Here is a 15,096-nt window from a genome sequence, read left to right as displayed (position 1 = left end):
ATAGCCATGAACAAACAAGTCAACCACCAAGAACAAAAAAACTGATGTGAAAACAAGAAAAACGGCTCAGGAAAAATGCCAGCGTCCACAAACAAGTATGTAATACAATCAATGTCCTTTATAAACCAATGTTGTGATGGAAAAAAGTCCAAAATAAGCCAAAAAACAAGAATCAACAAATCCAAGTGTAAAGTGCTTTCAGTCTGTTAATATAAACAGACTTCTTGAGACAAATGCACTCTGTAAGTCAAAGGGAATTTAAATGCAGCACAAGTAGTCACATGACAGATGTTACTTAAAGTTAACTCTTTCAGAGTCAGAGCAGCGCTGACTTGCTTTTCACATTTTAAAGAGAAAGACAATATGCAAAAATCAAGAAAACCTAACAACAAATAATTTGAGTTAAACACAGTGGTTCAATGTGTTTCATGTATTGCATTCTAGTTGATTTACACTCTATTTTGATTTGGTTTGTAATTTTAATTTCTCTCTCTCTCTGTCTCTCTGTCTCTCTCCCTCTCTTCCCCCTGCAGGGATTGAGCTGCTTTGAATAGGTTGCAGCATGGATTTTGTAGGTGATGCTCATGATCAGGTGATGGCCTCTGCACCAGTGTTCATTTGCTAATTGCATGCAGCCAGCTGTGTAGTACTTTCAATTACCACTGTCATGGCAACCCACTACTATAAATTACTAGATCATGTGGGTGTTGTCCCTTTCCAGTATGGAAGACATCCTTCCTGTGTGTGGGCAGCAGTGTTACATACAGCAGGTAGCAATACCTCTTACAAAAGGACTTGCAGAAACAGAACAACTACATATTTGTATAAGGTTCCAGACCTACAGACAGTGTGAGTATTGTTGTTATATGCATTGAATACCTCTAGTTTTACAGAGTTTGTGAGTACATGCTAGTTTTGTATGGAATGTAGTCTGTCTGGATAACTCTCAACTGGGCCTATCCACATGATGGCCAGAGGATTAGCTGTTATGTTTTGTCTGTTCACCACACAGGTCTTGTATCTGATATATCAGTGGCATTCTCTCTGTTGAGTGCTATCAGTACGTGGCTACATTATTTGTGTTTCTGACTTCATATTCCTGAGTAAGGGTATGTTGGAACCAATCATGGAACACCAGCAACTTTCACAGTATATTACAGCAATATTGCAAATATGGCCCTGTGTTCCAGCCTCTGTCCCCCACCTATATACCAGGCGTTGTCCATATGTCATGCAATAAGAGGTTAAGTAGTGCCCTATCAATATTTAGTGCTGGCATTCCTGTGATGTTGTGGACTCCCACAAATATTGTGGGGTAGAGTCCATATATATGAGGGCTACATCTGGACAAAACATGTGTGACCTTGTACAATCCAAAGGTCAGTGCATGTAACACTGTTATATACTCTTGTAAGACACTCTATAAGGGAGGGGTATGCACCATTTTTAACCTAGGCTGTTACAACATGTGAGGGATATCAGTAGTAAGACACATGAAGGTATATGGTTGTACATTGTCATACATTTCACCATGGGAACAGTGGTAGGTTAGTGCTTACTGTCTTACAGACAGTTCTGTTTGTCAGTGTGATAGTGATGCTTTAAGTTAAGCATTGTTATGTAACAGAAACGTTTTCATTGTGACAACTTAATTCTTTTCCCCCTAGGAGTTGAATAAAGAGTGTAATTGGACGCTGCTAAACTACATCTGTAATTAATTAGTGTTGATTGATTCTTATCTTCCAGGGAAGTGTTTTTTTTTACTGCTGTACTACTTGAAGGCCTTGGCCTGGAAAGGAACATATGTTATGCTTTCAGATTACTGCATCAAATCTTTTGTTTGAGAGTTACATTACTCAGTTATTATGTATTTCAAACACCTAACTGCTATATGAAATGACACGTACAACTGAAATAGTACACAAATAAACATTTCTATGTATGCAAACTTGTGTGTTGCCATATCCTTTGCCTTGTCTGTGTCTATATGTTTTATGCATTAATTGTCTTTTGTATGAAAGAATCAAACAAAAAGTTGGCAACTGTAGGAATACTGGCTGTTTGATATGCCGTGCACCCTCAGAATATATATCTTCTTATAAATATCTTTAAGTAGTAATATATGTATATGTGTATGCATGTGTGTGTGTGTATATATATATATATATATATATATATATATATATATATATATATATATATATATATATATATATATATATATATATGTGTGTGTGTGTGTGTGTGTGTATGTATGTATCATTGGAATGTTTACTGCTTCCACACTGTACATTCCCTATGGTACACAGACTGTTCTGCATGATATGTTATTGATATCATCCTGACATTGTACAGCTGAAATGGATTACTGTTAACTTGTTTTGGGTATGTTGTGTATGATGCTGGTTATGAGACTTGCAAGTGTTCATTATTGTGTTGCAAGGCAGATCTGTTCAGCTGTGGAGGGGATGATATCAATAATTACAAGAGGTACTTATTTTGGGCCACTTCAACCCCATTAATAGTGCCTTTGGTCATATATTTATTTTTTGTGTTACCTATATATATATATATATATATATATATATATATATATATATATATATATATATATATAATATGCATATACATATATATATATATATATATATATATATATATATATATATATATATATATATATATATATGTAGACACCTATATATAAATATATATACATACATACATACATACGTACATCTACATATATAAATACATTTCCCCTACTGTTGAATGACTATGCTGGATGATATGATTGAGAAAACATCATCTTTATTTGCATCTGAAATGGCTTAGTGATAAATCAGTTTGGCTATAGTGTGCAGGGTCTTGGGTCTGAGACTTGCAAGTGCTTTGCATTTTGTTGCTGGGCAGAACAAGGGCTGTTGGAGACAGAGTGATTAAGGCACTTTAAAGCAGTTGTAAGTGGGTTTGTGCATAGCTAAACAACTCTTACTTGAGCTTAGCTTAGCTTACGCCCACTTATGGTTGCTTAAACCCACACTAATTTCAAATAAAGAAAAGAAAAGAAGGGAGACAGGAAAGTAGTGAAATTGGGGCAAGGAAGGTGACAGAGGAGAAATAAGTAGGGATGTGCAGGATGGGTGTAGGAAAGGACCATACCTCTGCATTTCTTTGGCAGCAACAGCTGCTTTAAATGTGGGCAGTTTAGAATTTGGAGCCTCACACCCTACAGGAAGGTGTGTGGGCATCATACAATATGGATGATTTGTAGGGTTAGATTGTGTGATGGGTACATGTCGCTGGGTGAAATGCAGTGTTATGTATGGGACGTGATTTTTTGTGTGACAAATGCCCTTTTTTTAAAGTGAGAGTGGGATGTTGAAGGAATATTTGTAAGTGTGGTGAGGGATGTTTGGTAGGAGAGGTTGCATTTGCAGACAGACAAGACAGCAGACAGGTGTGGTGTATGACACATAGGGGGTAAACGCCTTGATGGGGAGGGTGGTTGGGAATCCGAGGCTTATGAGCACCCCAGATAGTAGTAGTGGCACTGATGTCCCCACCCAATAGCAGTCACCACTACTCCTTCACTGCCCCAAAGGTGGCTGTGAGGGGGCTGGGCTGGAGGGGCTGCCTGCCCCTCTAGCTGTGACAACCTGCCCTCCACCTGGTATAGGCAGTCATCCAGCTCCATCTGGAGGACACTGCACACCATGCCACAGATCTTATCCTGGGTAACAACATCCTCACCCCGCCCACTTTCAGGGGACCAAGCCCCATTCCCTGCAGCAGTTCCACCCAATGGTTTTGCAGGACCAGCAGATAAGGGAGGTCTGGGTTGGGTCCCAGACTTGCACCTCCTGGGACCCAGTGCCTTGGCCGGGGGGGGTGAGGCAGATCCGCTGGGATCTGCCTTCCCATATGTGCTATGGTGTGGGAATTAAAAATGAATATTGGTTAGTCATGCACAACACATTACAACATTAGTCAAAATAGCATGCAAGGATATTCCCATTTACACAAAAATGTGCAATTAGCAGTGACATAGCAAACAGAACCCATTCATATATGGAATGGCATTCAGGGTTGCAACAGCATGCCAGCTAGTGACATGTCAGGCAGTCAATAAAATGATTATTCAACAGGGAATATTATTATGCAACAATGATAAACCAAATGGAACAATGGTCCCAACAGTAGAGGTTTGTTTAGGAATATACCCATGTTGGTTTCAGTGTGATGGTTGGATCAGTTGAGTGGTGGGGGAAGGGAACAGATTCAATTGACAACTGCTATCAAGTATAGTTGTCAGTACACTACTATTCACTACTCTACATTCTGACCATACTTTCTTTCTACCTGGGCCATGGGACTGCTACAGCACACCAACAGCTGTAGATATCAACAGAGCGATTGTACCTTTATTTTAGTTATACACATCATACCTGTTTCTATACCAGTTTCTTTACATGTGGGCCTGTGCAAATGAACTGTGTGCACATTACATTGCTGTTTGTACACATATTTCAGATTCACATACTAGTTGCAGGCCCTGAAACATGTGTTGTGCCTTTCACATACATCTACTATGACATTCTCTGTGTGCAGGTTTCTTGGCAACTGGGGAAACTATCTGTGTCAGCGTGACACTTGAGGGGCTTGTCTGGGTCAGACTGCAGAGTGTGGATGTCTAGCTTGCATCTATTTGTAAGACTAGGGCTGAGCAACACAGCAGTTGTACACCTTTCATAGTTATACACATCATACTAGTATTCCTATTCAGATTTCTTTACCTGTGTGCCCTGTATGGAAAATGTATGTGTTGCAGTACATTACTTTTTCTATTCAGATTGCAGTTTACAACTGTAGGACCAGACTGACATGTTAGTGGTGGTCCTTGGATTCAAACCATGGTGTGTGTGCAAAATTAAAAGAGAGGCCTAATCCTTATCAGACTGAGCTACTGGGGAGATGTTGTGTGTTGTTTGTCACATTTATATCTAGTACATATTCTTGTGCACAGTACTTTTATTATGTCAGGTTGCATTATTTGTTTCCCATTTTCAGTACAAATTATGCACACACAACAGACATTAGTATCACTGTTTGTGAAACATGTGCACATTAGCTGGATTGCACATTTGACTGTTTTACAACTACATACTGCAATTTAGATTCCTGAGTACAAAGTGTAGGTTTTAAGTCTGCACCTGTTAGCCTTATACATTTTTCAGTACATTCACAGCTACATACAGCTGAAATTGAAAGGTTAACACAGGACTATGCTGGCAGACAAACAAGTAAAACACATTCTGATGGAAATATGTAGTTACTTTTTTGAGTTATTTGAATTGCTCATTCTAAAGTATGCAGACAAGCAGTGCTAAATGAATTCACCTCAGTTAATGCATTCTGCAGGACATACACATTTCTATTTTTCAGGTAAAAGTGAGATGACACACACCAGTGTTTGGGATCACCTTTATTAGTTTTGACATAAATATCTGTGTACAACTCAGAAATTCACAATTACTGTTCCTGCATGATCTGCATAGGGGAATACTTTTCATTTCTGTTATAGTAGCCCTGACATCGCACTTTCTTGGCAGGTTCACTCAGACACACTCATACATATTCTAATATCACTCCCCTGCATATTGTACTTTGTTTGCTACTGATATCTGTATTACACAGCAGCTGGGAATACTCCATTGTAACACTGGCAGCCTGACTTTTACAACACAATTATATATACAGGCAGTACTACCATTACTAGAATTTTGATTTCTTATGGCTAATAGTAGGGGATATTCTGTACTCACCATACTGCCGACACAGCCGGGCCAGTCGCTGGGCATGAGCCTCAACATTCTGTGAACTCTCTGCAGCAACTGTATGGAGACACATCACACATTAATCACACCTGCACAGTCACACGTTGAACTTTTTCCATACTTAGAGATACATAAGACTGCATACTTACAGACAGGTGGGACATCCTGCACTCAGACTTCTTCCATCCACTGGTCCAAGAATGCACCCCTCCTCCACTTTAGATCATTATGGTGGTGATGTACCTGCTCATCAGACTGGGGTATGCCAGTGGCACTGGTGAAATCACATGCAAGCTGATCCCAGACCTCTGCTTTGTACTGTGAGCCCTGGTACTGGCACAACAGCAGACTGCCATCAGTGTTTTTAAGTAGGAGCCCAACTATGACCCTGGACTACTGGAAGCCCAAACATTGTGCTCAGAAGTGAACATCTTCACCAAAGCAGAAATTTTGGTCCTGCTGTGAGCAATCTCAAATGGTTATGGCTGTATATCCACCTGTGCAGTTTAAATAGGGTAGTTTTCCCGTACTTTTTCTTGTTTGGCCAGTTTTAATATGCTGAACTATGCTTAGCTCTGTGCAAATCTGCACAGCAATGCTTACACCAGCTAAGCAAAGCTGAAAGCAGATAAGTAATGTTTACACAGTGTTAACTGTATTCCCATCCCTACTGTGCTATACATGAGCCATGTGATTGACATTTATCATTCAAATTCCTTAAAAGTTTATTAAATAATTTCGCAGAGGGGGGATTCAAACAAAGCATGTTCTTCATGCTATTCCATGGCAGTACCACTACACTATACCAACTTGATGACATTTTCTATTACAGTAGCACTTGTCTATTATTTTTAGGATTTTAGCCAGGCTAAGCATAGCTGCGTGCTGCACAAACCAGCTGCACATCGCTTAAACTTCAGATTTATTTGATGAAAAAAAACTTACATTTTTTAATTTCTATTGCTTTCCTCTTGCCCTACTGCTTCCATGCACGTAGGGGAAGCGTGCATACATTTGGGGGTGTGCACTTGAAGGCTGCTACCTTCTAGGTGTTTGTGTTTTTTTTTTCTTTTTCAGTGTCCACAGACACTGAAATGTTAGCTTTTTACATTTCAGTGTCTGCGGACACTCATTTACTATATAATATTGGATCCAGGCTCTAATATTATATAAATTAACACTCATCTGTGTCAGAAAGTGTTGTACGGCACTTTCTGAGTGAAGGGGGTGTGTTACATGTGCAGGCACTGCTGACACATGCCCCCTGCACTCAGTCCTGGTTCATGTTCATTTAAATTAGATAGCAGCACGCCTTCATGCATATGCAAGCATGCTGCTATTCTAAACAGACATGAACCATTCCGTGCAAGAATAGCCTTATTCTTGCATGGAGCTTCATGAATCCTGGGGATTGAGTCTGAACATAATAATTGTCCTTTCATGAATGTTTCATCAAACCGAAGCATAGAATTTTTCAAAATCAGTACCTTGAGACCCACTACTGTCCCCATGGTGAGATTTATTCAAATGTATGGCTGTAGAACTTCATCTTTCTTATCAGTAATATGTCTCACATGTTCTAACAGCCTAGTTTTAAAAACATGTGTTACTGTCCCCCACATAAAATATGTTACAAGGGCATCTACGAGCATTCTCTATATACCTACCTCTTGAATGTACAGACTTCAACATGTTTCCCAGCCTTTCCCCTCAGCAGGAATGACAGCAATACATAATGATAGACCAGTATACCTATCAACCTTCTACTGTATGGCATCTGGACAAAGCCTGACATAATTGGTGGACAGAGGCCCAAATACATGGCCATACTTAAAAAATTGCTGTTATACACTGAGAAAGTTGCTGGTGCTATGTGGTTTAATGTAACATATCTTTTCTGAGGGATATAAAGTCAGAAAAACAAATGGATGTTATCATTTACAGAATGCAATCACCAGAGTATGCTACTGATTTGCCAAGGACAGCACCTGTCTGGGGAACAGAACCAACATAACAGGCTAACCTGTGGCCATTATGTGGATGGCCCTACAGTTGAGAGCTATGCAGAGACAGGACTTTGTCAGACTGAAACCCATGCAGAAGTAGCATGTGCAGACAAATACTGTTAAGCTAGCAGTATTCAAAACATATAACAGCAATAGTCACATTCTGCCCCTAAATCTTGAACCTTCAGCATTTAGTTGGCTTGTCTCAACAAGTCTTGTTGTAAGAGGTAGTAGCTCACACAACTCCAGGATGTTTTCCTCACAAGTAAGGGAAAGGGCCAACTCCTATATGGAGTACTCAATTATAGGAGTGTGTTGCCATGACATTGGCTATTGGAATAACTATACAGTTGCTCTGCATGAAATAAGCAACTGGGGAACACCAATAGGTGCACAGGCCATCACCTGGTCATGAGCATCACCTACAAAAGCCATGCTGCCACCTATTCAGACCAACTCTATCCCTGTAGTGCACAGAGAGAGAGAGAGAGAGAGAGAGAGAGAGATAAAACAAATAAAACATAAACTGGGAAAGAGAAGAAAGAAAAAAAGGTAAGTGGAAAATGTAAGCATGTAATTGAATGTAGTACTTGGTTTGTAATAATGGGAAATATGATTTGGAGGCATATATGTCCCAAGACCTGCTGTACTAATGTCCTGCTGAACAGCTACTATTGCCACAGCATCTGGTCCTCTCTGCAATGGGAGAGATCACAGACATACCTCTCAACTGTACAGATCTTCACAGAATGACCAGATTTTCCCATCATAGTATTTTGTCTGTTCCTCATGAAATATGTACTTTTCTGGAAAATGGCTTAGGATTGAAGTCATCAAGTAATGACAAACACTTGAGTTTAAGACTCCACATCCTTAAGAATATTCACAGTAATGCAAAATGTATCATTCTACAAACTTCCTATGTCTATAACAGGAATATTTAAAGTCTATCCCTATTCAGCTCCCATGAATTTAGGCTTTGCCCAGATGTAATGCTCTGAGAGGTTGCAATGTAGGATCACAGCTCAGGAGCCTGACTCACCCTGGGAAAGGACAGATCATATATGACCACAACTGGGCTGTCTGTCAAACAGTTGTAACTGTGCTAGCTAGGCCAGTTAATGGGATGTTGTCCATATCCATGTTACCTGTGAATATGAGTATGACACTTATTTGTCTTGTAATGCTAAGAGAACTTGATAGGGCATGTGCATAGTAAAGTACTGTTGCAGACATGTGTGTTGAACTGCATGTGATATATTGAATTAATAACATTCAAATGTACAGTGTTCTGCTGAACCAGGCATGGGCAAACTACGGCCCGGGGGCCACATGCGGCCCGTTAAATGTTTTGATTCGGCCCGCCAAACTTGAAAACATTTAATAAATTAACCTTGTTAATGTTTTATTTCCCCTGCAATTCTGATGTTTCCTCACTAGATGGCGAACTCTAGATATATTGGCTTTGTTGAGGTGAAGCGTAGGCCTATTACTCCACGTTTGCACTTTACCCTTTGACCCGCCGCCCCTCTATGAAGATGAGCGGACCCAAGAAAAAGAAAGTGGACAGAGAATGTCGAGTGTTCAATAAGGAGTGGACAACTAAATATTTTTTCACTGAACACCGATCATCTGCTGTTTGCCTGATATGCCAAGAAACTGTGGCGGTTTTTAAAGAGTATAATATTAGCCGTCACTTTGCCACAAAGCACACTAATTATGCTAGCAGCTATCAACAAAAGAATGGGAAGCTGCTGCTGAGAAGGTGGCAGCTAATTTGAAGGCTCAGCAAAGTTTTTTTCACCGTCAAACTGCCATTCAAGAGTCAAGTACCAAGACCAGTTTTATGCTTTCATTCAAAATAGCAAAGGCCAGCAAACCACTGTCTGAGGGCGAGTTTTTAAAAGAATGTATGGTAGAGACAGCAGGTATTTTGTGCCCGGAGACCAAAGACAAATTTGAGAAAATCAGTTTATCACGGTGGACAGTGACTCGCCGTGTGGAACTAATAGATGAAGATATCACCAGCAGATTAAACAAAAAGGCGAAGTCATTCACTTTTTATTCTTTAGCACTAGATGAAAGCAACAATGTCAAAGACATTGCTCAGCTCCTCATTTTTATCCGAGGAATCAACGAAACTTTTGAAATAACGGAGGAGTTTTTGACAATGGATTCTCTGAAAGGACAAACACGGGGAGTGGACTTGTTTGAACGGGTGTCTGCTGCCATCAAAAACATGAAGCTTCCCTGGAGTAAGCTTGTTAACATGACCACAGATGGATCTCCGAATTTAATGGGAAAAAACGTTGGCCTGCTGAGGAGAATCCAGAATAAAGTGAAAGATGAAAACCCTGACCAGGATGTCATTTTCCTCCACTGCATCATCCACCAGGAATCTCTATGTAAATCGGTGTTACAGCTGAATCATGTTGTGAATCCTGTGGTGAAACTCGTCAACTTCATACGTGCACGGGGACTTCAGCACCGTCAGTTCATTGCGTTCCTGGAGGAAACTGATGCGGATCACCAGGACCTGCTTTATCACTCCCGTGTCCCCTGGTTTAGTTTGGGCAAAGTGTTTCAACGAGTGTGGGAGCTCAAAGAGGAGATTGGCATATTTTTGGAGTGGCAGGGGAAGACTGATGAATTTTCTGAGCTGAGCAACAAGAGCTGGATGTGTGACTTTGCGTTTGCTATGGACGTATTTTCACACTTGAATGAGCTCAACGTGAAACTGCAGGGGAAGGAGCAGTTTGTGCATGACATGTACACAAACGTGAAAGCCTTCAAATCCAAGCTGGCTTTATTCTCCAGGCAGATTTTGAACAAGTCATTCACTCATTTTCCTAGACTAGCCATGCTGAAAGAGGCCAGAGCAAAAGTAAAGAAATACAGTGAGTCACTGGATGCACTGCACGGAGAATTCTGCCGTCGGTTTTTGGATTTCGACAAAATTGACAAATCACTTCAATTGGTGGCCTTTCCTCTGTCACAAGACCCTGAAACAGCTCCAGAGGAGCTTCAGCTCGAACTGATCGACCTTCAGTCCAACCCTGCCTTAAAAGAGAAGTTCAGCTCTCTGAAACTAAATGACTTCTATGCTTCACTCAATGATGCCGCGTTTCCAAATCTAAGGCGAAAAGCGCAGATGATGTTGGCTTTGTTCGGCTCTACCTTCATGTGTGAACAGACCTTCAGCGTCATGAACATCAACAAAGCCAGCCACAGATCCAAGTTAACAGACCTACACCTCAGATCCATCCTGAGAATTGCCACAACAAAACTAACTCCAGACTTTGATGCGCTGGCTAAAAAAGGAGACCAACAACACTGCTCCCATTAAAATGTGTGTGTCCCCGTGATACGCACGTTGTTAAAATAAACAGTGCGCGCAGATCAAATATAACGCTTCAGAGACTGACTTGCTGCAACTGTTTCATCCTTGCACTGGTCGTTGTTGACTTTTGGCACCGGGGAAACAAATTGAATAAAAGGAACAGGACAAGTACATCTGCATCTCCTACTGTTTTTGAAAAAAAAGACAGTCAGGAGGAGAGTGATGGTGATATCCTGAAGGATAACAGAACTTTCAGTGCTTTAAAATAAAATGGTCATTTATTTGATTTTCAGTGTTTAAAGACTCATTTCGAAGTCAGAGATTTTATTGTAATGCTTTTCTTCATTTTCATTGGAAATTAAAGCACATGTTTTCTCCATATCCCAAGATGTGTATTTTTCCCCCAATGAGGTGATGTTTTCAAAGCATGCCATCTATCTGCTCCTGTTCCGGCCCCTTTGTCAAATGTTAGAACTCAATGTGGCCCACGAATCAAAAAGTTTGCCCACCCCTGTGCTGAACAATAAGCACATTTGTGACTGATATCTGTAGTCACATACACATATACCTGTGTTAGATCAGCCAAACCATTGGCAAGTCTGTGACAATGACATTGTAACATAATAGCCTACTTCTGACTGTTGGACATCTTCCAGGTTATCACAGTGATGTCAAACCCTACTGTGCAATCAATGTACTAATGTATGGTGCAGCTATATTAATACAGTATCAATATTGATGTCCCCTTTGTCACCCATTTATGTGTGCCATTGTCCAGACGTATTGCTATAACAGGTTGAGAAGTATGATTGAGCAGCAAGACTGTAAATACTGTGTGCCATACAAACATAGAACAGAAATGTATACCAGGTATCCCCTGAGCACATGTATGTATGTATATGTTCAGCTGGAAGGCACACAACTAATCACATGGGTTTCAAGCAGTCGGGTACATAGGGTGTGTACATTGCACATGTGTGTACTTTCAGTGTCAGTGCATACAACAGACATAAATGTGTACAGCTACTGGTTGTTGCATTGCTCTGACACTGCTATGGGTACTAGAGTAAAAATGATTATCAGGTAGTAATCAGAGAAGTATACAACTGTGTTATGACCCTCTGTCCATGCCTACCACTACCAGCTATATCAACACCTATATGCAGTGGATATCACAAGTGTACTCACCCCTGTGTGAATGCCAGGTTTGTGTGCTGTATAACAATGAGACCACAGAAGATCATTTCATAATGTTTCTCATCTTGAATGAGACCCCCTAACCTGTACAATTCCATTGAAATACAATCAAAGGTGTTTCTGGGAAGGTGAGCAACTATTGCCAAGTGAAGATGTGCCATGACGTTAGAGTCCAAACCAAGACGAATGAATGCTGTAACCATCTCAAGAGGTGCATACACAACATAGCAGTTGAAGAGTGTGCACAGTCATTCAAATGGCTTATTGTACTGATTATTATTCCCTTGTTTTCACAGACCAGATTGCTGTTTTCAATTAAATTGCACAGGCTATAGGTTACACTACAGATGGGAATTGTTTTGAAATGAGTTATTGTGCTGTCATTTTCCAATTGGACAAATACCAGGCATTGTAACAGGGGTGTGTACCCTTTATACCACTGTAGCTATATGGACTCAGCAGTACCTGACCTGTACAATCAGCCTCCACCTAGGTAGAGTAATCCCCTTTGCTGGACAGCTGCAATACACAAACCACATAATAGGTTGCTACATAGGCTGTGCAGGGACACAGGTGCAGGTAACAACTTGGAAACAAGTCCACCTATATCTGAGAAAGCATGTACATTCACAGGTGATTTCCTGTAAGGCTGGCTATGACTACAAATCAGATATATCCACGCCACCAAGGACAGTTGCAACAGTCTCTCCACATATGTTGTCAGTCTCAGAGGAAACAACACAATTCATCCTGTACTGGGGGTAAAGAACACCTCATACACACATGCCATGGATATAGGCAACATTTCATCAGACAGGTTAGGTGGGAACATAGCCACCCTGTCCACCCCAGTTGTACAGGGGGATATGCACATCAACCACACTCCTCCCCTCAGCAATGGTGAGTATGTACATGTTGCCTACTGATGGCAACAACAACATATTTCCATGGGGCATAATAACATCACTGTCTGCCTTCTACATGAACTCAGGCATGTGTTCACTGCTCACAGATCCATCACACACCACAGTCAAACACAGACCTGCCACCATTCGCACACTATCCACATGGAAGATTACCACTGTCAACCCTCTACACAGAAATGAATGAAGAATAGAGGATTATGCAATCAAGTGTCCAACATTGGGGTGAATAAGATAGCTCAGGGCCAGGAGTTTAATGCAAGCTACTATAGCCATGGTAGCTTGGAGGGTTGTGGTGTAGTGTTGATTATTTACAAGTAATATCCACTGTTGATGTGCAATATGACAACTGTATGAGGTCCTGTGACCTTTTTCCTGTTTATGTCTTCCAGATAACATGCAAAAGGCTCGCCTACCAGTATTCTTTGTTGGGGAAGCTGACATCATCATCCAATATGTGATCGGACATTATGTCCTGTTATTTGGATGGTGAGTAGAAGATGTGCAGGAGAGGACTGCCCTGTGGATCACTGTGGTCCACAGGGTAAATGAGGCTGGCCTGCAAAGCAGAACTTATGAGCAGGTGCAGCATCGTGCCACATACCTCTTCTGCCATGCCCGTCAATGGGCTGCTGCTGTAGCAAGGGACCGGCTAGCCACACTGGAGGCCCAGCCATCAAGCCCCCACTGACACTCACCGAGTGAGCTCCTCACCAACCTTGGGGCACCAGTCCAACACACAAGCCATGAAGCTGAGGGAAGCAATGTGGAGGAGGGTTGCACACAAACACACACACACACACACACACACACACACACACACACACACACACACACACACACACACACACACACACACACACACACACATGCACACTCTGGATGAGGAGCATGCAGGTAAGGGCCCAGTGGGGATTAGAACACTAATGTATCAGACATACATGTATCTGTATTGTATCTATATCCTTGTGGCAGGTCTGATTGCAGTTGTGGATGGGGTTTTCTAATGCACAGAGGTGCACATCTATGGTGAGGACAGGACATTGTGTATTATTGAGGTTAGTACTGTAAATGTGCAGACATGCTGCATCCATCCTGTAACAAGGCCACATGTGAGTCTGCTGACAATAACTCCCTCTCACAACTACCTAGGACCCTCTAGTCTGCATATGGGGCAGCTGCCTGAAGCTGGTGAGTATGGCATTGTTCTGTTGTTGCCTGGCAATACCCCAGGCATGTGAAGGGCATGCAATTTACCATGCACACAACCATCAGTAATAGCTATATTACTTTATGTAATAGCTATAATGCTTTTTGTGCATGTTCACTTGTGCTGGATTAACTGCATACATCACAGTGGTCATCACTGGCGCCTATCTGACGTGATTTCAACATTCCTGTAGCATACCTCACAACTCGTTAGGGCCAAGACATCTGAACAGAGGCCAGCAAAATGGGCTGGACAAATAGCCTAAGGTAGGGACATGTGTGACACATTAGTGGAATACAGTGGATATAAATTGTGTGCACACCCCTGTTAAGATGAAAGGTGTTCCTGTTATATATACTAATTAGAACCACAATGTCAGTCCACACATCTTCCAGCCTTTAATGTGACACATAACTGGAACAGTTCACTTTTAAAACCAAGCATCTGGACTCATATATTGCACTTACAAGGCTGGCCACCTGTGAGGAAGGTAGACCTTGTATCAGGATGATGTTTCAGGCAGGTATGATACCTCATGCTGCCATATGTGTCAGTGCACTCACTGTGACCTATTTGGCTACAA

This window comes from Protopterus annectens, chromosome 10.part0 (genome assembly GCF_019279795.1).
Source record: "Protopterus annectens isolate FY-2018-M chromosome 10.part0, PAN1.0, whole genome shotgun sequence".
Lineage (NCBI taxonomy): Eukaryota > Metazoa > Chordata > Ceratodontiformes > Protopteridae > Protopterus > Protopterus annectens.
This window is presented reverse-complemented; position numbering follows the sequence as displayed.